At 42.7% G+C, this 27862-nt stretch overlaps 1 long non-coding RNA gene across 1 annotated transcript in view; it reads left to right on the top strand.

Annotated features, from left to right (window-relative positions):
* Positions 1–22367, top strand: part of LOC122465363 — a 28900-nt gene extending 6533 nt beyond the window's left edge. The window contains exons 2-3 of the long non-coding RNA XR_006290151.1: positions 14750–14905; positions 20980–22367. This is a non-coding gene — a long non-coding RNA (uncharacterized LOC122465363). The remainder of the gene's footprint in view (positions 1–14749; positions 14906–20979) is intronic.
* The last annotated feature ends 5495 nt before the right edge of the window (positions 22368–27862 follow it).

Genomic DNA, 27862 nt, shown 5'->3' with positions numbered 1-27862 from the left:
GTATGTGTATTGATCATTTAACCATACTCTCTCTTATTTTTTAATAAAGTTTAGTTTAGTTAATAAAAATTTGGCTGTAGCATGTATTTGGATAAGATCTGGAGTATTCAATAACCTTGGAGGTAATGTGTCTGATCCTTTGGGATTAGTAGAACCTTTTCTTTTATGTGACGAAATAAGATTTAGAGAAATTTTCATCATGTTTGACATGGGTACCTGGATGGAGGCCTGAAGCTGGATCACTTTAAGGGAGCTGTGTTTGGACTTGTTGCAAGGTAATAAAGAAACTGTTTTATGCTGTTTTGGTAAATCTAGGTATTGGAATATCCACCAGTTTTATGGGGATTGTCTGCCCCGATCTCTGCAGTTCACCCTAATTGAGTGACCATAGCTGGCCCACACTGGGACACCAGTCACAGAAGCCTCCCTGAGCATTTCACAATCACTGTCACCCTTAGGGTTGCCAACCCTCCAGAATTGTCCAGGAGTCTCCAGGAATTAAAAATTAATTTTTAATTAGAAATTATGCCATGTGATGAAACCTCCAGGAGTACGTCCACCCAAAATTGGCAACCCTAGTCACCATACTGGTCAAGTGGTTGGTAGCATATTCCTACTGCTATTCTCTTATTGTTCAAGCATGGAAATTCTATTCAAAGAGATTCTATGGTACTGTTTGATTCATTTCAGATTTTTACTATGTTTTACTCTATGCTTTGTTTCACATATAGTGCCATCCCAACAACAGAGCAATCTCTGTTTTTCTATATATTTTTGTACCTTGGTATTACATTGATTATCATAAGTCAACCAAATGTCTCTGATACCTATTATATCAATAGTCTCACTTAATACCAGGCACTCACGTTCACCCAGCTTAGTGTTTAGACTTCTTGTGTTTGTATACAAGCACTTATAAAATTTGTCAATATTTAGTTATCTGCATTCTTGTTATGTAACTGAACTGGACTCTTTTTTCATTTGACTGTTTTTCTTTAGTTCTGACCTGTACTTTATCAACATCTATCCTCTCCTCTTTACTAGGTTATAGGGGAGGATTTATTAAAGGGGATACTCTAAAGCAGTGGTACTCAAAGCCGGTCCGCTGCTTGTTCAGGGAAAGCCCCTGGCACGCCGGGCTGGTTTGTTTACCGGCCGTGGTTCGCTGTGCCAGGCCAATGGAGGCTGCGGAAAGCGGCTGGGGCCAAGGGACATGCTGGCCACCCTTCCCGCAGCCCCCATTGGCCTGGAGCGGCGAACCACGGTCAGTGGGAGCCACAATCAGCCAAACCTGCGGATGCGGCAGGTAAACAAACCGGTCCGGTGCACCAGGGGCTTTCCCTGAACAAGTGGTGGACTGGCTTTGAGAACCACTGCTCTAAAGGATGTCTCTGACAAAACCATGTGCTTCTCTGCACCCGTCAGCTTTCCCCTAGTGGCTCCCAGAGCAAGCCCCAGGGCAGAGGTGCAGGGCCCACTGTGGGGCTATGTGGGGAGCATAGCCCCGACTCCAGCCCCAGCCATGGCTTCAGCTGCTTACAGTTGAAGCTGAAGAAGTCACGGAAGTCCAGTAAAGTCACAGAATCGGTGACTGCCATGACCTCATTGACTAAATCAGAGCCTCAACCATTATGAAACAGACAGATAATATCATAATGCCACTATATAAATCCATGGTACGCTCACACCATGAATGCTGTCCTGGTTGCCCAAGTTCAAAAATATATATTAAAAATGGAAAAGGCACAGAGAAGGGCAACCAAAATGATTAAAGATATGGAACAGCTTCCACCTGAGGAGAGTAAGAAGACTACCTCTGTTGAGCTGAGAAAAGATATGGGGTGATATGATAGGTCTATAAAATCATGAACGGTGTGAAGAAAGTGTTTACTCCTTCATGTAACACGAAAAGCAGGGGTTACCCAATGAAATTAATAAGCAGCAGGTTTAAAAACAAACATAAGGAAATACTACTTCACACAATACACAGCCAATCTGTGGAATTTGTTGCCAAGGCTGTTGTGAAGGCCAAAAGTATTACTGGGTTTAAAAAAAAAGAATTAGATAAGTTCATGGAGGATAGGTGGTCCATCAATGGGTATTAGCCAAGATAGTCAGGTAAACAACCTGTGCTCTGGGTGTCCCTAAACCTCTGACTGCGAGAACCTGGGACTGGATTACAGGGAATGGATCATTTTCATAAATGTCCTTGTTTTGTTCATTCCCTCTGAAGCATCTGGCACCAGTCACTGTCAGAAGAGAGGATACTGGGCTATATGGACCATTGGTCTTACCCAGTATCGGCATTCTTATGTTTTTAGAATTAGGCTGTTGGAAATAAAGCTCTGGATCCAACATTCAGAAATAGACACAGTTTTCATTAGTTACAAAAATGGTTACAGCAATGACAATATTAATCTGACACTACAGAGAAATGGACACTTCTTGTTATTCATTAAAACTTTTTTGACTGACAGTTTATCATAGTAATAACTGGATGCATATTTTCCCTGCATTTCTCTTTATTGTTATGGTGAACAGAAAACTGCATTCCTCAGACATGGGAGCATCAATCTTCTAATTTCTGGAGCATTAGCAAAGAGATTACATGGATTAAGTGTTCAAATATTTAATGACTTTACTGTAGCTGACTCATCCACTTCAGAAGACTTAGGTAAAGCACTAATTCATTTCTCATTTTGAAGTGAAAACTTTTGCTTATGAACTAATCACTCTGTAAGAAGAAATATAGTCTCAAACTGAAAAACTGATTGGATTTGTATTTGGAGTATCACAGCATTTGGGGGTGTTCAGATGAAGAGCTTTTGTTTAGTCCATTATTCAACTGGAGGCTACCAACTAAATTCATTTGTGGATCTGCGTTTAGATTTTGAAACACAGTGGTATGGTGCTCTTCCTCCACACCAAAAACACTTTCAAGGCTGCTTGCATTTGATGGGGCTTGTCTCTACTTGTGGTGGTTTTTTGTGGCTACGTCATTTTAGCCAGCAATACAGACAACGTATTTTAAGTGCATTATTTCACAACAGCAAATACTATAGACAAGCACCAAGGGTTCATGCTATGTACTATTAACATAATAGACCAGATCCAAAGCTGGTCTAAATTAGTGTAGCAGCTCCACTGAAGTAAATGTAACTATGGCAGTTTGCAAAAGCTGAGGTCTGGCACAATGAATCCAGTCCCGCCTGATGCAACTTCCATTTATGATTCCAGTAGAAATCATACCCATATATATGGAAGTAGACTTGAGAGTTGAACCTTTAATATAAATAAAACACACAACTCTCTCTCATATGTTTTCTGTGTGTCTGTGAGTGTATGCCTGTATATATAGATCTTCAGTGAAGTTGGAAGCTTGAGCACAGTGGTCTAATATTAGAGCTACCATTAAAAATACCCTGTCCATTCTGCATACTTTGCTATAATACACAAACCCTCAATGGAATTTTGAGAAGCAATAATCTGATGGTGTCCAGCCATTAACTTATCTGGAAGGAGAAATCATTTACACCTGGGCTGTGAAAACCAAAAGCAATTAATTGATCTAATTAAAAATAATGACAAATTTTACATGGGTTTCTAGAGAAACTTCAGGATCTTGGAGAATATAGAAAATGGTTTCTATTTTGCCTCTCTTGTTTAGTGCTCTTTGGAATACCGGAATACAGCTCTGTCCCTAACAATGGAAGTCCCTGGAATTGGGATGATGAGGGAGTGCCTTTTTCTTTCCATTTCCAATAATGTTCCATTTCCAATAGTGCCTTTTTCTTTCCATTTCCAATAATGCCATGTTCACTACCACTTGAGGTATCCAATGAGTATTTAATACAAAAATGGAAGAAACCAGCTGCTGGTGTGGATGGAGGTTGTCTAGCAGTTAATGTTTCCCCTCCCTCTTTTTCTGTATCTGGCTCTAAAATCTTCCTCTCTCTCCCCTCACCTTTTGTGAATTTTTCATTTCTCCAGGACTTTCTTCCACCTGCAGCTGCATGCACAACTTGAAGAATCACGATCACTGATGCACACCAGACGGTACATCAGTGGTGCTGGTGCTGTATGAATCTAACTTGAAAGTGCTTCAGGTGACAAGTATAAAATATTATATTCTACTTAGGCTTGGTAAACTAGTCTATTGACCAGTCAAATAATGTCAGTTTTCATGACAGCTAAGTGCAAGTTCTGTCCACCTGAATATATGACACATGTAGGCAGAATGGAGAAACACTTGTTGAATTCCTGTGGTTTGTCCAGCTACTGTTAAAGAGAGATTATTGCAGTCAAACAGCAAGAAAGGGGAAAAACTGGTCTGCATCAAAATTTGCTTTCTTCTGTTTATTCCCTTCTACTTTGTCTTTGGCAACAGCATTGTGAAGCCTATAGCCTTTTGATGAAGATAGTGACATGAGTGACAATGAAAGTGAAGCTAATTCTATTTCTTCATCTTCTAATAAATATTTTGCTACTTCATTTGCTTCAGCAGTGAAAACTCCTGCTCTGGGAAAGTCTTCAGATGTTCATCAAATCGGTATTAAGATGTTTTTGGTTGAGGTGTTCCATGACCAGAAAAATTACTGATGAGGAGATGATACAGTATTCATCAGATGGAGAGGAAGAAGGTGATACTAATGATTCTGAGGCACCACACAGCCCAATATATTGCTGATCATTTAAAAAATATAAATCAATGAATTGGGTCCATAGAAACTTATTTCAGTTGTGATCAACAACATGTCTAATATGAAAACTTAGGGATTCTCAAACTGGGAGTCGGGACCCCTCAGGGGTCACAAGGTTATTATATGGGGGGGTCGTGAGCTGTCAGTCTCCACCCCAAACCTTGCTTTGCATCCCAGTATTTATAATGGTGTTAAATATAATAAAAAGTGTTTTTTTTAATTTATACGGGGGTGGGGTCGCACTCAGAGGCTTGCTATGTGAAAGGGGTCACCAATACATAGTTTGAGAACCACTAGCTTAGTTGATAGATGAGTATCCAATCTTCTGTGTCATGGATGTACTGCCAGTATGATGTAGTTTTTCACTGGTGATGTTGAAAATCTGGCAACTTTCTCATCACATGTGAAGAGCATCTCATCAAAAGTGAAGAGCATTGTCACGTTTTTCAAAAACAACCAAGTACCACCAGTCATTTAGTGCAGCAGTCGGCTTCATTCACACTGAGTAAGCCTTGTCATATCTCAAAGATCTTCAAATATGCAAGAAGATTCATCAACCAGCTGCTGTTGAAATGGCGGTGGCCAGGTGTTGCCCCAGCATATTCCTCACTGACATTCTCATCCAAAAGTCATTGCCATCAAGAAACTCAAAATTCATTTTACTGCTTGAACCTATAGGTAGCCCATTCAGAATATGGAAAATGATTGTTCTACACAGTCTGATGCCACGAATGAATTTCTGAGTGTTAAACATTTGTGAGAATACTGAACACTTATAAAAGCTGAAGAGAAAAACATAATGGACAGAATAATTTCACAGAAAAATCATGTGATAATGCTGCCTACCTTTTTTGATCCACACTTTCAGGACCAAAAGCTTTCTGATGATGGTGTCAATTCAGCCTGTAACTTCATAATGACTGTTACAAAGTTTAAAGGATATACAAACAAATAAACAATTTCTGATGGATTTAGCAAATTATAAAGGAAGAAGCAGTCCATTCAGTCATAAAATAATGTGGAGTGCAATCCCAGCAGTTGAATCAAAACAGATTATTCCTTCATTAAGGTAGAGGAGTGTTGTGTCCTCCGTACACTATAGCTACAATGGTAGATTCTTTACATTTATGTGTGCTACTGCATGTGTGGTGGTACAAAATTGGTTGGTTTGGGGAATCATTCACTCAAGAACCAGAAACAGTCTCAAGACCTCCACTGCTGGGAAGCTGGTGACCACCTATCACACTTTATGGTAAGAGAAGAAAGTGACAGATAAGCAGTTGACTCAGTATTCATCAGGCGGAGAGGAAGAAGGTGATACCAATGAATCCAATGATGACAAAAATGTAGATGAAGCAGCTGAAGCTGATAAAGAAAATGATGATGAAAAACAAGATGCTTTCTGAAGAGTTGGCCTGCTGCCTTCTTAGCACAACATCACACCAGGGATGTGAGCAATCTGACCTAGCAGTCAAAGCAGTAGTCAGGATGTGTCAGACATCAGAAGGTCAGAATTCCAAACTGGCTAGAAGGCAAGCCAAAAGTCAAGTGTGAGGCAGCATCAGGTTACCAGGAGACAAACTTGAGAGCAGAGTCATGTCAGGGGAACAGAAAACACAAGGCACACAATCTGGAGCAAGGTGGATCCCAGTTGCATGGACAACTTCCTGGCGTTGTGTTGGACTTATATAGAAGCTGTGAACCAGTCAGGACCCCCACCATCTTGCCAATCAGATTCCTGGACTGAAGTCCTCTATCAGAGTTCAGCTTGTATCCTAGTAACTGTTAGCAGGGCACTAGATGGCAGGTTGGAAACTACTAGCTTACAAGAGCCCTGTGGATCAGGGTTTAACACTTGCAGTCCCTGACACATAAATGCATTTAAAGATAACTTTTCTTTGATAATTGCTAGTGTTTTGTTTTTATTTGTTTCATTTTTCTTCTTTTGTAACTGTTCAGTCTTGAATAAAGCTCGCATTCAAATGGTAATCTATCATTTCTAAAAATATTATTTTCTTTTTTGTAGAACAGAATTTCGTTGTGTTGTATTTTTCTACATTAGAATAACTCAGTTAGTTATCCAAGACTAAGCCTATTGGAGACCATAAAATCTTAGGCTATGTCCACACGGGAGACCTTACAGCAGGACAGCCACTGTAAGATCTCCATGTAGTACTCTATGCCAACGGGAGAAAGCTCTCCTGTTGACATAATTAAAGCACCCCCAACAAGCGGCAGTAGCTATGTCGGCAGGAGAAGCTCTCCCGCCGACATAGCACTGTGCACACTACCAGTTATGCCAGCAAAATGTATGTTGCTCAGTGGGGTGTTTTTTCACACCCATGAGTGACATAAATTCTGCCAACGTAAGTGGTAGTGGAGACATAGCCTCACTTTTTTTTTGTTACGGTTGTTACTATCCTAATAAATTAGTGCTTTTAAATATTTGACTATTTCCTAGTCAAATGCCTGCTCCTAATTCTACTTAACTGAGATTTGAACATTTGTGCTGGCTGCTATATTGGGACAAAGTTTCCTAGGAAACTGGTTTAGTCTAATGATAGTAGATGTTAATGACTCCTGCTTAACTGTCACAATATTAGAATAAATTTCACTTTGTTGCAGTGAATTTAGCTAGTACTAAATTAGTGGCTTGACTAGGTGTTAAATAGATGTTACATTCTAAAACCTAGTATTTTTAAGAGAATTGCCAAACAAAGATTATGGGACATATTCTCCTGAGTACTCAACAGCAATGGTGTCTGGATTTAGGAAGCCTTCATCAATCCACAACCCGTCAACAGAGAATATTACCATATAAAACCAAACATATGTGCACAGCTGTAGCTTGTTGTGTAGTGAAGATTCACAGAAAGATATGCTTTCTTCCAACACTGAACAAGGAACTTTTTTTGAAATAAGGAAAATAGTATCAATCCTAAAGCTACTCAACCTCTTTTTCAACTTCATTTTACAGCTTCTGGATTGAAGCTTCCCCAGCACCCCTCTTGCCTGGTTTCCTTCTCCAGTTTTAAAGTACACATATCCTCATAGCTGGGCTAAAAACACAGACCTCTCTATTAATGAGGTAAAAGGAGAACTCCTTTAGCTAAAAGTATATCAGGTCCCTTACTTCTCTAAGGGCCAGATATTAGAGGACAAAATCACTTTCACTTGTGTTAGATATAGATATTCAGGCCTGCCTGTAAAGGCCTATACTTTAAGAATGTAGGTATATGTTTATCATTTAGCTAGTAATAGAGGTATACAAGAAAGAATCTGTGTAAGGGCCTTCTCTCACTGTGACAGTCTGAGGCCCTGTTCTTAGGCCAATGCCTTTGGCTAAGCAGCAGAGGCAGCCATAAGCTGGGAAGCGTACGGTCACATTCCAAACTAGTCAATATGGGACTGTTAGGAAGGTGATCCGATCTATCACCTCCAGAGAAAGGGAAGAGCCTAGAAGATGTAAAAGGAAATTTAGGTTGATAGTTTTCTGTCTGGTAAGAACCCACTTATCAATAGACACAGCTGGGAAACCCTTATGTCTTTATAGATGTAGTTGTGAAATCCTCACTTCTGTATTGTTTTGTTATTATAGTTCCCTCTTTTCTATTGTTTATTTGCATGGTCTCTGTCTGGTTCTGTGATTGTTTCTGTCTGCTGTATAATTAATTTTGCTGGGTGTAAACTAATTAAGGTGGTGGGATATAATTGGTTAGCTAATCATGTTACAATAGGTTAGGATTGGTTAGTTAAATTTCAGTAGAATGATTGGTTAAAGTATAGCTAAGAATATTACTATATAAATTAGGGGCAAACAGGAACTAAGTTGGGATTCGAAAATAAGGAAAAAGGAACTTGGATTTAAGCTTGCTGGAAGTTCACCCCGATAAACATCGAATTGTTTGCACCTTTAGACTTCGGGTATTGTTGCTCTCTGTTCATGCGAGAAGGACCAGGGAAGTGGGAGAGTGAAGGAATAAGCTCTCTAACAACTTGTACACACAAAGCCAATACATTACATTACCACTAGCCCATGTCTGACAAAAACTTGTACCAAGGTCCTGAGGCAATTGGGGTTCAAATACAACAGTCAGCACCAGTCTGTGATTCTTTGTATGCAGATAAAGATCAGCAAAACTGAAGTGAGGTTCCTTGGCCTAATTCAATACATAGGTGGCAGGCAACACACACACCAGTCATCACAGGCCAATTATCTTGGCACCCCAGACTCTCAGCCCAACAGAAGTGATTCCCAGATTGAGCTAGAGTTCTTGGCAAAGGTTTTTACTATTGTACGCTTCAACATCAGAAGACATTTCACCTTGGAAACAGATCATTTGCCTATTCTGGGTCTCTGTCATAAGGCCATTGACATTCTGCATGTGAGGCTGCAGAAGAGGATTATTCAGTTGCAGCAGTATGACTTTGATCTGATTCATGTCAAAGAAAGATATAATTTACTTGCTGTTACTCTTTCAATAAATTTGGCTGGGTTGGCTCTGTCATTTAAGAAACCGCATACACCATATGTTTTTTTTTTTACTGAAAGAGATGCTGTCATAAATATAAAGGGAAGGGTAAACCCCTTTAAAATCCCTCCTGGCCAGAGGAAAACTCCTCTCACCTGTAAAGGGTTAAGAAGCTAAAGGTAACTTCGCTGGCACCTGACCAAAATGACCAATGAGGAGACAAGATACTTTCAAAAGCTGGGAGGAGGGAGAGGAACAAAGGGTCTGTGTGTCTGTCTATATGCTGTCTTTGCCGGAGATAGACCAGGAATGGAGTCTTAGAACTTTTAGTAAGTAATCTAGCTAGGTATGCGTTAGATTATGATTTCTTTAAATGGCTGAGAAAAGAATTGTGCTGAATAGAATAACTATTTCTGTCTGTGTATCTTTTTTGTAACTTAAGGTTTTGCCTAGAGGGGTTCTCTATGTTTTGAATCTAATTACCGTGTAAGGTATCTACTATCCTGATTTTACAGCGGTGATTTCTTTACTTCTATTTACTTCTATTTCTATTAAAAGTCTTCTTGTAAGAAAACTGAATGTTTTTTCATTGTTCTCAGATCCAAGGGTTTGGGTCTGTGGTCACCTATGCAAATTGGTGAGGCTTTTTATCCAACATTTCCCAGGAAAGGGGGGGTGCAAGTGTTGGAAGGATTGTTCATTGTTCTTAAGATCCAAGGGTCTGGGTCTGTAGTCACCTAGGCAAATTGGTGAGGCTTTTTACCAAACCTTGTCCAGGAAGTGGGGTGCAAGGTTTTGGGAAGTATTTTGGGGGGAAAGACGTTTCCAAACAGCTCTTCCCCAGTAATCAGTATTAGTTTGGTGGTGGTAGTGGCCAACCCAAGGACAAAGGGTGGAATATTTTGTACCTTGGGGAAGTTTTGACCTAAGCTGGTAAAGATAAGCTTAGGAGGTTTTTCATGCAGGTCCCCACATCTGTACCCTAGCGTTCAGAGTGGGGGAGGAACCTTGACAGATGCCAATCAACTTTGGCATTAGCAGTCTGCCCTCTCATAATATAAGAGCATACGAATGGCTATACTGGGTCAGAACAATGGTCCACCTAGCCCAGTATCCTGTCTTCCCACAGTGGCTGTTAATAGATGCTTCAGCGGGAGTGAACAGAACAGGGCAATTTATAGAGTGATCCCTCTGCTGTCATCCCAGTCCCAGCTTCTGGCAATCAGAGGTTTAGGGACACCAAGAGCATGGGGGAGCATCCCTGACCATCTTGGATAATAGCCATTGATGGACTTATCCTATATGAATATAGCTTATTCTTTTTTTAACCCAGTTATACTTTTGGGCTTCATAGAAATCCCTGGCAATGAGTTCAACAGATTGTGAAGAAGTATTTCCTTATGTTTGTTTTAAACCTGCTGCCTATTAATTTCATTGGGGTTGTGTGAAGGGGTAAACAACACTTCCTTATTCGCTTTCTCCACAGCATTCTTGATTTTTCTAGACTTGTGTCATATACCCCCTTAGTTGTCTATTTTCTAAACTGAACAGTCCGAATTTTTTTTAAATCTCTCCTCAGATAGAAACCGTTCCACCCCGCCACCCAACCATTTTTGTTGCCCTTCTCTGTACTTTTTCCAATTCTAACATACCTTTTTTGAGCTGAAGCGACCAGGACTGCGCACAGTGTTCAAGGTACCATGGATTTGTATAGTGACATTATGACATTTTCTGTCTTCCTATCTATCATTTTCCAAATGATTCCTAATATTATGTTAGCTTTCTTGACTGCAGCTGTACATTGAGCAGATGTTTTCAGAGAACTATTCACAGTGACTCCAAGATCTTTCCTCTGTGAGCTAATTTAGACCCCATCATTTTGTATGTATAGTTGGGATTATGTTTTCCAATTAGCATTACTTTGCATTTATCAACATTGAATTTCATCTGCCATTTTGTTCCCCAGTTTTGTGAGATCCCTTTGTAACTCTTCACAGTCTGCTTTGGACTAACTATCTTTGGTAATTTTGTATTGTGTGAAAACTTTGCCACCTCACTGTTTACCCATTTTTCCAGGTAATTTATTAATATGTTGAACAACACTGGTCCCCGTACAGATCCTTGTGGGACCCAGTTATTTACCTTTTTTCACTGTGAAAACTTATAATTTATTCCTACCTTTGGTGTCCTATCTTTTAGCCCATTACTCAACCATGAGAGGACCTTCCCTCTTATTCTATGACTCCTTACTTTGCTTAAGAGCCTTTGGTGAGGGACCCTGTCACAGGCTTTCTGAAAATCCACACACACTATATCAACTGGATCATCCTTTTCCACGTTTTGTTGATCCCTCAAAGAATTCTAGTAGATTGGTGAGGCATGATTTCCCTTTACAAAAGCCATGCCGACACTTCCTCAACATATTCTGTCCATCTGTGTGTCTGATAATTGTGTTCTTTAACTAATGTTTCAACCAGTTTGCCAGATACGGAAAGTAGGCTTACCAGACTATAATTGTCAGGATCACCTCTGGAACCCTTTTTTTAAAATCAGTGTCACATTAATTCTCTGTCAGTTCATCTGGTACAAAAACTGATTTAAGCAACTGGTTACTTATCAAAATTAGTAGTTCTGCAATTTCATCCGAGTTCCTTCAGAGCTCTTGGGTGAATACCATCTGATCATGGTGAGTTATTACTGTTAAATTTATCCATTTGTTTCTAAACCTCCTCTAGTCACACCTCAATATGAGACAGTTCCTTAGATCTGTCACCTAAAAAGAACGGCTCAGGTACGGGAATCTCCCTCACATCCTCTGCAGTGAAGACTGATGCAAAGAATTCATTTAGCTTCTCCTCAACAGCCTTGTCTTCACTGAGTGCTCCTTTAGCACCATGATCTTCTGGTAGTCACACACACTGTTTGCCAGAGTTCCTGCTTTAAAAAATTATGCTGTTAGTTTTTGTGTCTTTTGCTAGTTGCTCTTCAAATTCTTTTTTGGCCTGCCTAATTATACCTTTACACTTGACTAGCCAAAGTTTATTATCCTTTCTATTATCCTGATGAGGTTTTGACTTCCAATTTTTAAAGGATGCCTTTGTCTCTAACCACCTCATTTACTCTGCTGTTTAGCCATAGTGGCATTTTGTTGTTGTTAGTTCTCTTGCTGTTTTGTTTGTTTTTTTAAGTTAGCTGTATACATATATTTTGAGCCTCTATCATGGGTGGCAGGTAAACCCCCGTTCTGGCTAGGGCCAGATTAAGACCTTTAGAGGCCCTAAGCACTAAAAAGATTATAGTGTCCCCCCATATGTAATTCAAAATAAAAACAATACTATCCTGTAAAATTTTTATTTTTTTGAAATGACAAACTTACATGTACACTGAAATTAAAATAGCTTCTTTCTAGATTTTCTGATTGCAAAATTCTGGATAAGTTCATCGAAGCTGACTCGATGAAGCATGTCCGCTTCCATTCACAATAGGGAAAGTGAATCAAGTCTGTTGTTCTCTGAGGGTTTTTTATTCTTTTCAGCTGAGAAAAAGAGCATTCTGCAGAGCAGTTAGTAATCATCAATGTTAGAAAAATACATAGTGTGATCTCTACATTTGGAAATACTCATTGTATTCCATCTTTCAGTATTGTGTCATGAAGATCAATGTGACTGAATTTCATTTTTCCTGTTTCATTAAACTTTGCGCGCATATAACCGTGGAACTGCCGAACTTCTCCACAGAGATTCATGTTCAAGTCAACAGGATATGAGTCAACTAGCTTTTGGGAACCTTGTGAATATTGTTCGTCAGATAAGTCCATATCGTTTTAGAAAAGAATCTACTTGATACTACTTTGTAGACTTCACTTCTCCTCTTCATATGAGCTTCAAGTGTATCAATTATAGCATAGTAAGTAGGTATGTGAAATTACACAACATACACACACACAAAAATAGTGTGTGTCATATATATAATGAAAGAAAACGAATCAAGTACATATAACTCAAAAGAATATATCAATAATAAAACAAATTTATTGCAATACATGACAGGATCGGATTTCCTCGCATTATTTTGATCTATGTGAGTAGGATGCCCCCTTGGTTTAGGTGGGGATAAGTAATAAAGAGAGAACAGAAAACGGGGGAAGAGTGGGTAGTGGAGTGTAAGGAAGTCTAAGAAAGTTCTGATTTTTTCCCATGATGACTATTTCAATGCTTTTTTTTTAAATATCAAATTTTTTCAAAAAATTTTTTGTGACCCCTGCTTTGCTGATGCCCTAAGTACGTGCTTAGTCTGCCTATTGGGTAATCCAGCCCTGGGGGAGGCTAACCTGCTGGCCCTGCCCATTCCTCCGGAGGCCCCTCTCCCACACGCCAGAGACCCAAAACCACCACTCCTTACAGGAGGAGCAATAAGAGCCCCCCCCACAACCAGAGGAGCCCTGGCCCGCCCACCTACCCCAGCTACATAGGGCTGCCAGACCGGCCCCAAAGCTAAGCCGAGCCCCCTCCCCCCGAGCGCAGGCTGAGCCTCCCGCCCCCTATACCCCCCCACCCCAGCCAAGCCACCGTCCCCCCTCCCCAAGCACTGGGCTGAGCCACGAGCCACCAGCCCCCATACCCCTGAAGGCCCTCCCCAGCCAAGTCAGGCCAGCTCCAGCGCTGGGCCGCCAGCTCCCCAAACACTAGGCTGGCCCCAACACTGGATCAAGGCCCCCCGCACAAGCGCGGGCCAAGCCACTGCCGCCCCCCCCCCCCCGCCTCTGCCCCGAAGGCCCCCCCAACTGAGCTGCCGCCACTCCCTGGCCACCAGTCCCCCAAATGACCTGCACTGGGACAGCCCCAGTGCCTGGCTGAGCTGCCGCACTCCCTTACCAGACACCCCTGCCTGTCCACCGCCCACTCACTGGCTTGCTGCATCCCTCCTCGCTCCCCGTCCCAAGAAGAGCTAGCAGCAGGGACTTCGGGGGGGGGGGGGGGGGGGGCAGGGAGCAGCAGGCAATGGAGGCCTCAGAGTCAGGGAAGGGGCAGGGCCACTGCAGCCCTTCAAGTGTCCGGTGACAAGTCAGCTTAGCCTTCCCTGGTCTAATATACCCATCGCCCATGGCCTCTATTATGGTGGTTTTTAAAAGATTCAATTCTGCTTTCAGGCATTTCACTTTTTTGACTGTTCCCATTAATTTCTGTTTAACTAGCTTCCTCATTTTTGTGTCACTCCCCTTTTTGAAGTTAAATGTAGTGGGTTTCTTTGGTATTTTTCCCCTGTAAGGATATTAAATTTAATTACATTATGGTCGCTATTACCAAGCGGTTCAGCTACAATCACCTCTTGGACCAGATCCTGTGTGCCACTTAGAACTAAATCAAAAATTGCTTCTCCCCTTGTGAGTTCCAGGACTGGCGGCTCCAAGAAACAGTCATTAATCAAATATTAATTTTCAAGATGCTGAACTGCAAAAGGTGACGTACTCTATAAGCGGGTTGGATGGACCCAGTCCTTAAGAAAACTGTGTCTACATGCTACAAAATTTGTTCTGAGCTCACAGTGAAGACGTGCTACTCGACCTCTCTTATGCAGATGAACCCACCCAGATGATCATTCCAACAGTGTTGTGATAAGCAGTCCTGGATGTTTTCTCATGAAAGACAATTGGGAGTTATGAAGATGAAGAAACTTCTGCACAGCTGTGTTTGGGGACCAGGGCTGCACTGAGACATTGAGCATCATGTAAAGGTATGTCCAGTCTGCACACTGCATACAACCACTGTTCCTCCAGTCCCTTTGTAACTGGTAGTCATAGACAGACCATGGCAGAGAATTGCAGTGGATGTTACTGGCTCCTTGATTACAGTGCATGGTTACACACTGCTGTCTCTTACAGACTATTATTCATTTTACCCCTTTACATTAATAATTTCACAAGGCACCTCAAAGGAGCTCATTTCTTGTCTAACCACTTCATTCACTCTGTTTGGCCTATCAGAGAGCCTTGTTTCAGACAATGGGGCACCTTTTGTATCAAGAGGGTTTGAAGGCTTTCTGACAAGTATTGGTACAGTACATTATAAATCCGCTCTGTACCATCCCCAAGGAAATGGGATAGTGGAGTCACTGCATGGGAATCTGAAGAAAGATAAGTTTGCAAACTGGATAAACACTGAGATACACCCTTCCCTATTGCATTAAGTCTTGCTTTGTAGTCTATTCAAAGTATGCCTCATGAAAGTGTTGGAAAATAACCCATTCTTTCAGTTCGTCAGCTGACCTATGCACAAGTTTTATATGCTGATGGAAAAGGCTCAGCCCACCCCTTTGCTGTCCTCAAAGCCGACTGATCTGATTATGGAATATGAGATTTCAACAAGCATATCCACGCAGGACTCCAGGTGTTCTATCCTGGACAAGCAGTGTATGCTAGGCAAGGATGTGGAAACATTTTCGATAGCATGACACTGCAGGCTGCTGGATATGGAGTATGACTAGGGTGACCAGACAGAAAATGTGAAAAATCGGGACGGGGGTGGTGGGTAATAGGAACCTATATAAAAAAAGACCCCAAAATCGGAACTGTCGCTATAAAATCAGGACATCTGGTCACCCTAAGTGTGACAAGTGTTTACCACAAGGAGAATGCATTGTTAAACCAGTGAGATATACTGTCTACTGAAAGGGAAACAAATAGGGAAGAGGATGCTCTTCCTGTATATGATTAGGCAGTTGAGCTACAGCAACCACAACCACCTCTTGAGCTGAATCAGAGGTATAATCTAAGGCCCTTAGATCACCTGGTGCCTCCAGCCAGGTATAGAATCATAGAAGACAGGGTCAGAAGAGACCTCAGGAGGCCATCCAGTCCAACCCCCTGCTCAAAGCAGCACCAACACCAACTAAATCATCCCAGCCAGGGCTTTGTCAAGCCACGTCATAAAAACCTCTAAGGATGGACATTCCACCACTAGATAACCCATTCCAGTGCTTCACCACCCTCCTAGTGAAATACTTTTTCCTAATATCCAACCTAGACCTCCCCCACTGCAACTTGAGACCATTGCTCCTTATTCAGTTATCTGCCACCACTGAAAACAACCTAGCACCATCCTCTTTGGAAACCCCCTTCAGGTAGTTGAAGGCTGCTATCAAATCTCCCCTCGCTCTTTTCTTCTGCAGACTAAATAAGGCCACTTCCCTCAGCCTCTCCTTGTAAGTCATGTGCCCCAGTCCCCTAATCATTTTTGTTGCCCTCCACTGGACTCACATCCAGCTTCTCGTCCACTGTAATCCCCAGGTCCTTTTCTGCAGAACTGCCACTTAGTCAGTTGGTCCCTAGCCTGTAGCAATGCATGGGATTCTCCTGTCCTAAGTGCAGGACTCTGCACTTGTCCTGGTTGAACCTCAGATTTCTTTTGGCCCAATCTTCCAATTTCTCTAGGTCATTCTGGACCCTATCTTTACTCTCCAGCATACCTACCTCTCTCCCCATCTTAGTATCATCTGCAAGCTTTCTGAGGGTGCAACCCATCCCATCACCCAGATCATTAATGAAGATATTGAACAAAACTGGCCCCAGGACCGACCCCTGGGGCACTCCGCTTGATACTGGCTGCCAACTAGACATTGAGCCGTTGATCACTACTCGTTGAGCCCAACGACCTAGCCAGCTTTCTATCCACCTTATAGTCCATACAGCTAATCCATACTTTTTTAACTTGCTGGCAAGAATACTGTGGGAGATGGTATCAAAAGCTTTGCTAAAGTCAAGATATATCACGTCCACCACCTTCCCCATATCCACAGAGCCAGTTATCTCATCATAGAAGGCAATCAGGTTGGTCAGGCAGGACTTGCCCTTGATGAATCCATGTTGACTGTTCCTGATCACCTTCCTCTCCACCAAGTGCTTCAAAATGAATTCCTTGAGGATATGCTCCATGATTTTTCCAGGGACTGAAGTGAGGTACTGATGAACTCTTGGGGGAGAAGGGAAGGAAATTGTGATGACTGGTGTGCGTGTGTGCGCACGTGCGTGAATAGTGTTGGCTGTGTGCAGCTACTCAGGACCCTCTGCTACACATGTGCTGTTCAAACTGTTACGTTTTCTTCAAGCTATTGCTGACCTAACTGGTTCATGATTTTACATGTTTTGATTGAGAACCTAGCTGCATGTCTTGCTTCATTTTTTTGTGTTTTTGGATTGCTATCCTGGGCTGCATCAGGCAAACAGGATACTTGACTAAGGCTTGGCCTACACTATAAACTTGTCAGTATAACTGGGTCGCTAAAGGCTGTTCAAAATCCACATCCTTGAGCAATGTCGTTATACCGACCTAACCCCCAATGTAGACAATGTGGTCAACGGGAGGGCTTCTCCCCTCGACATAGCTACCGCCTTTTGGGGAGGTGGAGTGCCTATGCCGATGGAAGAATCTCTTCCGTCAGTGTAGGTAGCTTCTTCACTGAAATGCTACAGCAGCTCAGCTACACCAGCTGCAGTGTTCTGAGTGTAGACCTGCCCTAAATGTATTTCCCAAAGTAGTCAAACAATCCAAAAGGTTTGAGAAAAGATAAGCCACAAACACTCCGAAAAGAGTTAATAAAGCAGCCCTTGGAGAGACGACCCTCACAGACTCCTAGTGTCTTTGCTCTCTGGCTAATTCTAAGTCTGAATAAACCAAAAGTATCCTAACCATATCTACTACACTCAGGTGAGGGAAGAGGTTTAAATACAATCTGGTCAAAGTGTCTCTGCTCTACCTCGTTTATTTCGCCAGGTGGTTGAGTTTGATTTGATATGAAAAAAATCACTTCAGCTTTAAGTAACTGAAACAACATTGAACCCAAATTTCTTCAAATTTGACTTATTTTGTTGATCTGATTGAGATTTGGAAATCAAGTTAAGTTTGAAGAAGGCATGTACTTATTGTAATTTAATATCTGTAACACTGCATTTTATAGTTGATTTACAACGGATATATAGATACCATACTTTAAATATGAGGGGCAGAGTGAAGTTTAACTTTCAACCTTAACTCTAGATTTTCTGAATTTTGAGTGGTGATTTTAGAGTTTTGCATGGAATAACAGAACATTTCTATTAATACATGCTGGTCATGTTACATTTATAAAGTCAGATCAGCAGTGTTCTATTTATAGCTATAAGTCTACCAAAAAATACAACTTCATCAAGAAGAAAGTCCTCTAAAAGGGAAGAGTTTGTAATTATCTCAAAGCTTCCACATTTTACATTTTAATTCTCACATTGTTGTAGATACTATTTCTAGATCACGCTTAATGAAAATAAGTACAGATAGCTGTCATATATTAGGTGGGCTAAATTTACCTGGTGCAGAAGACCTTGTCAAATTTCCAGTTAGCAACAAAATATTTTAATATACTACAGTTGTATAGAAAAAGTCAGTCTTGCTATACTTTACTTAAAGGTTAAACTGTATGAAAAATGTTCACCTCTAATATATTTGGTTGAGATTAATGGTTCAACCAGATTAGCGTAAAGTGAAAATTTGGCCTTTTCATTCATATTTTTTCTATGGAAAACAACAAGGCTAAGTGAATATTTGCCAACAGTGAAAGTAGGAAGATTTTTTTGACACACAGAACACCCCCTTGATTACAGAACAGTGAAACTAGCTAGGATTCAGCCTTTCATGTCCTTGTAGGCCCAAGCTCGGAGAAAGTACAAAACACTTTTGCAGATTTTATATTTGCAAAATAACACTTATAAATGGGAGGTTTTCTACAAACAGAGGGCTAGATTGTGTCTGGATACAGGAATTGCAATACTGGATCACATCCAAAGTCCATCTAGTCGAGTATTCTGTCTGACAGGGGCTAGCACCAAATGCTTTAGGGGAAAGTGCAAGAAACCCCACAATAGGCAGATATGGGATATACTGACTCTCTCGCCTTAGATCTCGCCTGATCTCTAATAGTTAGAGGTCAGCTTAAACCCTGAAGCATGAGGTTTAACATCCTTTCCAAATTTTTTGTCAGCATCAACTATTTATCACTCTAGATATTGTTGTTATCCATATAAGTGTTGTATTCTTTTGATTTTTGCCCTTGACTTCCCATGGCAATGAATACCACAATCTAATTTCTCATTGGAACTGGTTGCAAAGCTATAACAAGAGATGTTGCTTTGTCTGTGTGTAAGGTCTTCTTAAGCATTGTCTACATGAGAAAGCTGCACAGATTTAAAAACATTTGTTAAATTGGTGCAAGTCCCCGCATGGATATTCTGATTTCACTTTAAAAGTGGATTATTTTGGTTTAGCTTAAACCTGTTCCTAAAAAACTTAAGCACTGGTTTAACAAAATCAGTTTAAAATCACACCTTATTTATTATTTAATATTGGCAGTGGTAGTATAAGTATAGTATTGCAGGAGACCACGGGGACCCTATCATAGATCTGGACCCATTTATGTCGGATACTGTCCAAACAGAATGTAAGCTCCTCAGGGTAGGGACTCTTAAGTATAAGACAAGAGATACCATACAGGGGAAAGTACAAGGATACAATGAAATAATATCAATCAGCATGAAAAGCCATGGTCACAGCACATCAGCTGCTAGCCAATGTTGAGTTTTAGGTGTTATAGCAAAAGAGGGCTTTGAAGGAGGACAATGCGGTTGTTTCCTGGATGTTTCCTGAGACCTCCTCCCATGCATGAGCGTCAGCAAGGGAGAAAGCATGAAGATGCTTGTTTGAAAATGTAACAAGTGGGCGATGAAGGCTGGCAACACTGTCAGAGTGGAGGCAGGGACCAACATCTCACAGCATACAAGAGATGACAGATAGGATGGAGACGGGCCATGAAGGGTCTCAGAAATAAAGTCATTTGTGTTTTATGTGATGGAGAAGTGGAGGGTTACAAAAACAAGGTGTGAGATGGTCAAAGCAAGGAACTCAGAAAATAATCTTTGCAGCAAATGGACCTAAGTGAGGTAAGATTGCATTTGTCAAGGGCAGAGGGGAGGATGTTGCAGTAGACAAGATGATGAGGGACTGGACAAGAAACTTAGCTGCATAGATAATACGGAAAGGCCAGAACTTAGAGATGTTATTCAGGAAGCACTGGCAAGATTTAGACACAGCCTGAATGTGAGGATCTGGAGAGTGGGTCAAGTCAAAGATAACACCCAGGTTACAGCCCTTTATGTGAGGAAGCATGTCCATACTAAACTGTTAGTTAAACCAGTACAGCTTTCTTTTGTAGACCAGGCCTTAGGCTGGGACCTTTTGCTTTTTATATGTTGGCAAAGTGCCTAGTGCGCTTTTGGATGCTATATTAACAATAATAACTAACATTATTAACTATTACATAATTAGGTGTGGGGGAAGGGAATTGAAAGATCTAAAAGTCGGTTGATTGATAGATGAATTCCTGATAACTAAAATAGTGGCTGAATTCCCTTAGCCCCAAGATACATTATGCTGTATCCTTCAAATGAAGAGAGTTGTGAAGTATGTTAAAATAAATTTTAGTATTCTAAAAGTAGATTCAGATCTGGCCTGTTTATGATACTGTCAACCAAGGGTGCATTTAAGATGTCACTGAGACTGACAGCTATGTTACAATGCATATTCTTATAACTTTCTTTTGGTCAGGCATATATGACAGCTTACCTAGCAATTCTGTTGCTCTTTATAAGTTAGATATAACACATTCAGTTGTGTGTGATAGCCAGCCAACCATCCAAAAATCCAGTATTTTAACAAAGCTGACAGTTCTGAGCATCTTGGGGTAGGAGGAGAGTTCACATTTTGTACATTTTCATTTAAATGCAGGTGATGACAATCTTCTTGTGGGCTGCCTTGTTATCTGCTAAGGCAACAAATGTCAAATTGGATTCACTCAGTGATGTTGGGATGCCCTGGATTGAACAGGTATGGAAAGAGTTGCCCTGCAAGAAAAATTATTTCTTCCAGAGCTTCTTTGACAGAACCACAGGTTTATATGATAACACACAACCTATCAGCGCTGCTGAATAGCAGCGCGGAGCCATCAGCCATCTCACAGATCTGGGGTCTAATCTGAGCAGAACCTCACACAATGTTACCAAACGAACAAGTGGATTTCCAACCAGGCCAGAGCTGCACCAACCATTATTACAAGAAATGTGTAAATCTCATTCAGAAAATGACAGGAATGACCTGGGGAGCTGATGCAAAAACTCTGGACATCTTCATTCGCTCTTGTCTACTCTACTGCAGAGTACTACTCATCTGTCTGGACACACAGCTCCCACACATAGCTTGTCAACTCTCAACTTCACACTGGCACAGTAAAATCAATGGCACAACCCTGGCTTCCCACATTGGCACACATCTACTCACCCCAAATTCATCGCAACCTGATAATCCTTCAGAATTCATTGTATCAGAAAGACAAGGATGTTCCAATATATGAAGACCTAAACAACATATTGAGATTTCCACCAAAATCCAGAAACCTTTTTGGCTTGCAGTGCAAGAGCTCAAAGACTTGGGGTTGTCCCCCAAAGATCAATGGCAAGCAAGATGGTAGGATGCCAACATCCCAAACAAACATCTCATCAACGACCCAATCAAAGAATCCAGTGGTTTCATTCCCAGGGAAAATATGGTCCACTTTGAACTGCATCATCATATGGAAGAGGTACCTACTTCCTCCCTAAATGGGGACTGAGACCCAATCTGTTACTGCAGAAACAGACTTCAAACTATGGAATGACTAATCAACTAATGTCCCAAACAAGTATAGCCTGGTGATATCTCTGCCATCTGCTCCGCATCACCTCAGGCAATCAACTGGATTGCCAATTTAGACTTGGACAAGTAACATTGCTGATTTTAAGCCATACAAAAGAAAAAGAAAGGAGAATATGTGCAATATAAGTCTTCTGTTCTGATGCTAACTTTAATATTTGTTAAATAGATAGCCGCTTATTTTTGTTTAGAATGTTTCCTTTTCTTTTCATAGGACAGTAGCTTATTTTGCAACTGATAATGTAATCCAAGGATCAGAATATTCAGAAGATTCCAATTTGTCTAGGAGAGCTAAACAGAACTTCTAACAGAGTGGAACAAATGCTGTACTGACATATATCCTGTGCAACCCCAGTGACTTAAGTGAAGTTGTACAGGATGCAAAAATTTGACAGAACTTAAATTTAAAATAAAGTTAAATTTATAGTATGTTTTGTTAAAATATTTTATCTACTAATCATTAACTACATAGAATATAGGCCTGAGATTCTTTCCATACATTTCTAGAAATCATTGAGTGAGGCCATGTGTGCATAAGACACAGAGAATATATACTACAGTGTAGTACTCTCTCCTAACAGTAATCAAGGAGCTCAGAAACATTGTTCACTACATAATTAATGGTGTAAGTCTCAGTAGTTTCAAGAAGTGCTTGAAGTGCACCACGAATAATGAATTTCTGTTATGGAAGTCAGACGAGAGGTTTGCCTGGAAGGAATCTCTATAGCTCCATGGTGAGGGCCTACTCTCAAATGCCACTTTTAGGTAAGAGGGCTGAAAGTAGCTTTCCAACCTTTTAAGCACTCAACTTTGGACAGCCTTAACATATATAATTAGTAAGGCATATTATGGAACAGCATTTTAAATCCACAAATATAGTTTGAAAATTTAACGACACACAACAAAAAAGTCAGGTTTCATCCACAGAACAGTGGAGGTGTACACACAACAATGCTCCTCCCATGGATTTAACTCTCCTGCTATGCCAACAAAATAAAACCACCTCGACGAGTGTCACAGAGCTTTTTGCATCAAAGTTGGAGTGATGCAGTGTCAGTGTAGACACTGTGCTTGCTTATGTCACCCTAAGTGGCCTCCAGGAGGTGTCCTACAATGCCCATCATGACCACTCTGGTAAGCAGTTTCTATTCTGCTGCCATGCAGCCAGCTACACAGGCATACACTCCTACCCTTTTAAAGCCATGGAAATTTTTGAAATTCCACATCCTGTTTGCTCAGCGTGGACAGCTCACATTGCATCTTCCCAACTGACCATGCCAGATTTCCACAGCAAACAGGCTTCCACATGGAGTACACTGGAGTTGCTGGATCTGTTGGGTCTTTGGGGAGAGGAAGCTGTCCAGTCACGCCTCCATTCCAACCATAGGAACTTTGACACCTACGAACAGATTGCTCATGGCATGGATGAGAAAGGGCATGAAAGGAACGTGCAGCAGTGCTGTGCTAGGATCAAGGAGCTGAGGCAGGTGTACTAAAGGCAAGGAAGGCAAACATCACTCTGCACACCATCCTCAGCAGTGACCCCATCTCCACGGCCAAGCGCCCTATCAATACTTTGGCAGGACTGGAGGCAGCATCCAGCAGAGTCAACCCTGAGGATGAAGTGGTGGATGAGGAGGTAGAGTTGGGGGAGGATGTGGGACAGGCATCAGGGACATCTGGTGGTATGGCAAGCCAGGACCTCTTTTTGACTCCAGAGGGGTCTAGCCAGTCCCAGCACTCCAGTTCCGGTGTGCCTGAAGCAGGAGAGGGGAACTCCATTAAGTACTCATGTTTTCTTTGATAGTGCATGGTTACATGAAGTAGAGAGATCCTTTATATTGTTACATGGTGCATGTGGGAGAAGGGATCGAAATTAACAACACTAGGTACTGTTTGCATCTGCTTCTTGTGCAGCTACACGGTATGGGCCCTCCAGAAAAGTTTGGTAATACACACTGAAATCCTTCATAGAGATCTCCAGGAATGTTTCCTGCAGATACTCTGCAACTCTCTGCTGAAGTTTCCTTGGAAGAGCTGCTTTGGTTCTTCTCCCTTTGTAGGAAACTTTGCTGCACCAATTGGCAATTGCTTCTGCAGGAACCAAAGCAGCACAGGCAACCACCATACGGACTTGATCTGAAGCTGCACTCATGCAGGAGATGTACCCTTGTATCTTCAGTTACCCTCAGTAGTGTGATTTCAGCTTTGATCCCCCCGCCTGTGGAAAACTGTGCCAGTATTCAGAATACTGTCCCTAGGCACTTGTACTGATCCCCTTCTGAAACCATCCAGATGCTTTGTCCCATCTTGCTCCACCTCCCACATCCCCGTGGTACATGCCTGCCATGATTTTTTTATGATTCAAGATTGAGTGCACACACACAATACTGGCTCTGTGTATTGTTTCTTTTGCTTCTACGGATGTGCCCTTAGGGCCAGCTCTTACACAGTAGCGGTGCACCTCTGTCAGATAAGGAGGCAAATGAGGAGGAGGAGTAAGGAGGACATGTTTCATGAAGTGCTGCTATCATCAGATCAGGCCGATAGTGAGCACAGAGCATGGAGGGAGACAGTAAATGAGAAACTAGAAATGGATAACCAGGAGAGGAGACAGGGCCACACATGGATAATACAGGGTCAGGAGAGAGTAATAAAGCTCATGGAGAACTAAACAGAGATGTTGAGGTCCCTGATTGTGCTGCAGGTGGAACACGTGCGTGCTTGACTTCCCCAGCAGCCCATACACAGCTGCCTTCCTTGCCCTCCTCAAACACCCCACACACATTCCTCTCAAATTCCTGGCCCATTGCAGAACCCCTTGCTCTCCACCACAGGAACATTTTCCATAATGACAACTGGATTTACACACAGCTGAGAGATCTTCACTTCAGAAAGTGCTGCTCACTGTCAAGTCCCTTGTAAGACATGTTAATCTCTGTTTTGCTGTTTAATAAAAAGTTAGGCTTCCAAAGACAGTGATTCTTTATTTGTGACCTACACAGGTGGTGGTTGCAATAGAAATTCATACACAGTGGCAATTGCCATGTTTTCAGACTACAATTAAAGCTCAGGCAGGAATTACTACAAGGGTCATTCAATGTGGCAAGTAAACAAAATGCCTGGCTAAATTCATTATAGAAAGACGCATTACTGGGGCTCATGGTCAAAATGCTGTTTCAAAGCCTCCCTAATTCAGATAGCCTTCTTCCCAGTCGCCCATTGATCCCCTCTAGTAGCACTAGTGTCTGGCTGCTCAAAATTAGCAGCCAGTCAATCCACCTTAGTGCTCCCCTGAGGAACTTCCCCGCCTTGGCTTCACAAATGTTATGCAGAGCACAGCAGGCTGCTATGACCATGGGAATATTTTCCTCATTGCAGTCTAACCTGCCAAAAAAGGCAGCACCAGCGACCCTTTAATCTGTGAAACACACATTCTACATCATTCTGTAGCTGCTGAGCATGTTGTTGAAGTGCTCCTTGCTGCTGGCAAGGCTTCCGGTGTATGGCTTCATGATCCTCGGGAGTAAGAGGTAGGCTGGGTCTCCCAGAATCACTATGGGCATTTCCACATCCCCTATTGGAATCTTCTGGTCTGGAAATAAAGTCCCTGCATTCAGCTTTCTATACAGGCCAGTGATCCTGAAGATGCATGCATCATGAATGTTCCCTGACCACCCCACGTCAATGGCAGTGAAACAACTCCGGTGATCCACCAGCGCCTTCAATACCATAGAGAAGTAACCCTTTCTGTTGATGTACTCTGTCACAATATGGTCTGGGACCAAAATAGGGATGTGCGTGCCATCTATCACCCCACCACAGTTAGGAAATCCCATTGCCGCAAAGCCAACCACTATTTCCTGCACACTTCTCAGAGTCACAGTCCTTCGTAGCAGGGGGTGATTAATGGCCCTGCATGCTTGCACCACCACAACCCCCACTGTCAACTTCCCAACTCCAAACTGATTCACGACTCACCGGTTGCCAGCATCCACACAGCAATTGCCACTCACTTTTCCAGCATTTGGGCAGCTCTCATTTTGTTGTCCTTGTGCTGCAGGGTAAGGGCAAGCTCTGCACACAGTTCAAGGAAGGTGACTTTGTGCATACAAAAGTTACGTAGCCACTGCTCATCATCCCAGACCTGCATCGCAATCCGATCCCACCACTAGGTGCTTGTTTCACAAGTCCAATAGCGACAGTCCACCCATGTGTGGCTGCTCCATGAATGCCAACATCAATCTTGAATTGTTTCTTTCCATGGCACACAGCAGGGCAGGCAGCATGGATTCCTGTTAAGTTTCGCAGCTCATGAAATACTGCAGGATTAGCTGTGTTGTGTTCATAACACTTATCATGAGACTGTCAGGATCCATGCTTTCAGGCAGAGATGCCGGGCACAAAGTTTACAGGGGCAGTTGAAAAATGGTACAAAATGCAGTCAGAAGCCCTTGGAATTATGGGACAGAGAAAACTGCATCATGGGGCAGTGATGCCATACCCATGATGCACAGTGATCCATTCCCAGAACTCCTAGCAGGAGAAGGTAGCAATTTGCACAGTGGTGCAAGATGCACTGCTCTCTGTGTCAGAACTAGAGCACCAACTGTGGATGCACTCTGCTGACACAAGGAGCACTGTGTGGACGTGCAAAAGTAATTTAATTACAGCAGTTTATGATCATCGACGTAACTTAAGTCAACTTAACTCTGTAGTGTACACATGGCTTGAACGTGCTGAAATCTTCAACCTGATGAAAAAGATCCAATGAAGCAACAGCTGGTCTCCTGAATCACACTGGACTGCCTGTGACTTCCCTTTACTTGGCCTGTAGTTGAGACCTGATCAAAAACCCATTGAAATCAACAGGAGTCTTTTTGTTAACTTCAGTGGTCTGTGGATTAGGCCTGTAGTTGATAAAGAGGTGTAAAGTGGCTAGCCGGGGCTCGACCCTCTCCAAGGCGGCGGGGAGCCACACAGGCTCACAACACACAGATAATGCTTGGGGAAATTAGTCCGGCCACGGGAGTCTCCCTTGGCGGCCTTTGCGGCAACTGAAACAAGCACCGTACGGCCGGGCCCTAGGTCAGGGCGGGGCAACAATAAGTCAGGTGCTCAGGCCTTCTGGCAGGGGCTGAGTAGCAGCAAACAATATATAGAAATAGGCCCAGGCCCTGGGTCAGGGCGGGGCAACCAAGGCAGTTGATGTCAGGCAGGGGCTGAGCAAACAAACAGGCCCAGGCCTCTAAAGGACCTGGGAGAGGGGGAGACTGCCACCCACGAGTTGGGTGGCAGTGGGGACGCAGGCCCTCCCACTCCACTGCGTCCCAGCCTGGGGCTTTAGCAGTGGCAGAAGATCCGTGGCTGTGTCAGTGGGGCTCCTGGCCGCAACACACTGTCATAGGCTCTGGCAGTGCCTCAGCCAGACTACAGTCGGCTGCCCCTGGGCTACTTTCTGATTCCCTCTCTTGGGGTACCTGGGTCTAGGCAGTGTCCTCTGGGGCATCCAGTACCATGGGTTCCTCAGGGTAGCGGCCGCAGGGCAGGTCCGGAACTCCTACGGGTAGCGGCTACAGGGCAGGTCCGGCAAATCCTCCGGGTAGTGGCTGCAGGGCAGGTCTGGCAAATCCTGGCGTGCACCTTGGGCCATTGGGGCTTCCCAGTCACAGGCCAGGCTGGAGGCGTCTGGCCTCCCCAGCGGCTGGGCCCCCAGTGAGCTCTGAGGGTGAGCTTTTATACTTCCAGGTTGCCGCCTGACCCTCTGAGGGGCGGGCTCAGAGCTCCCTAGCTCTGCCCATTCCAGCACCCGGATGGGCTTGTCCCTCTCTGGGGCGGCGGGGAGCCACACCGCCTCACTAGAAGAGGTCACACACAAAACAGAAGTCTGTTAAATTATCCTGAAAGAAATTACTTATAGGAG

This window comes from Chelonia mydas, chromosome 4, assembly GCF_015237465.2.
Source record: "Chelonia mydas isolate rCheMyd1 chromosome 4, rCheMyd1.pri.v2, whole genome shotgun sequence".
NCBI classification, from domain to species: domain Eukaryota; kingdom Metazoa; phylum Chordata; order Testudines; family Cheloniidae; genus Chelonia; species Chelonia mydas.
The sequence above is the reverse complement of the archived record's forward strand: the minus strand, read 5'-3'. Positions and strand labels throughout refer to the sequence as shown.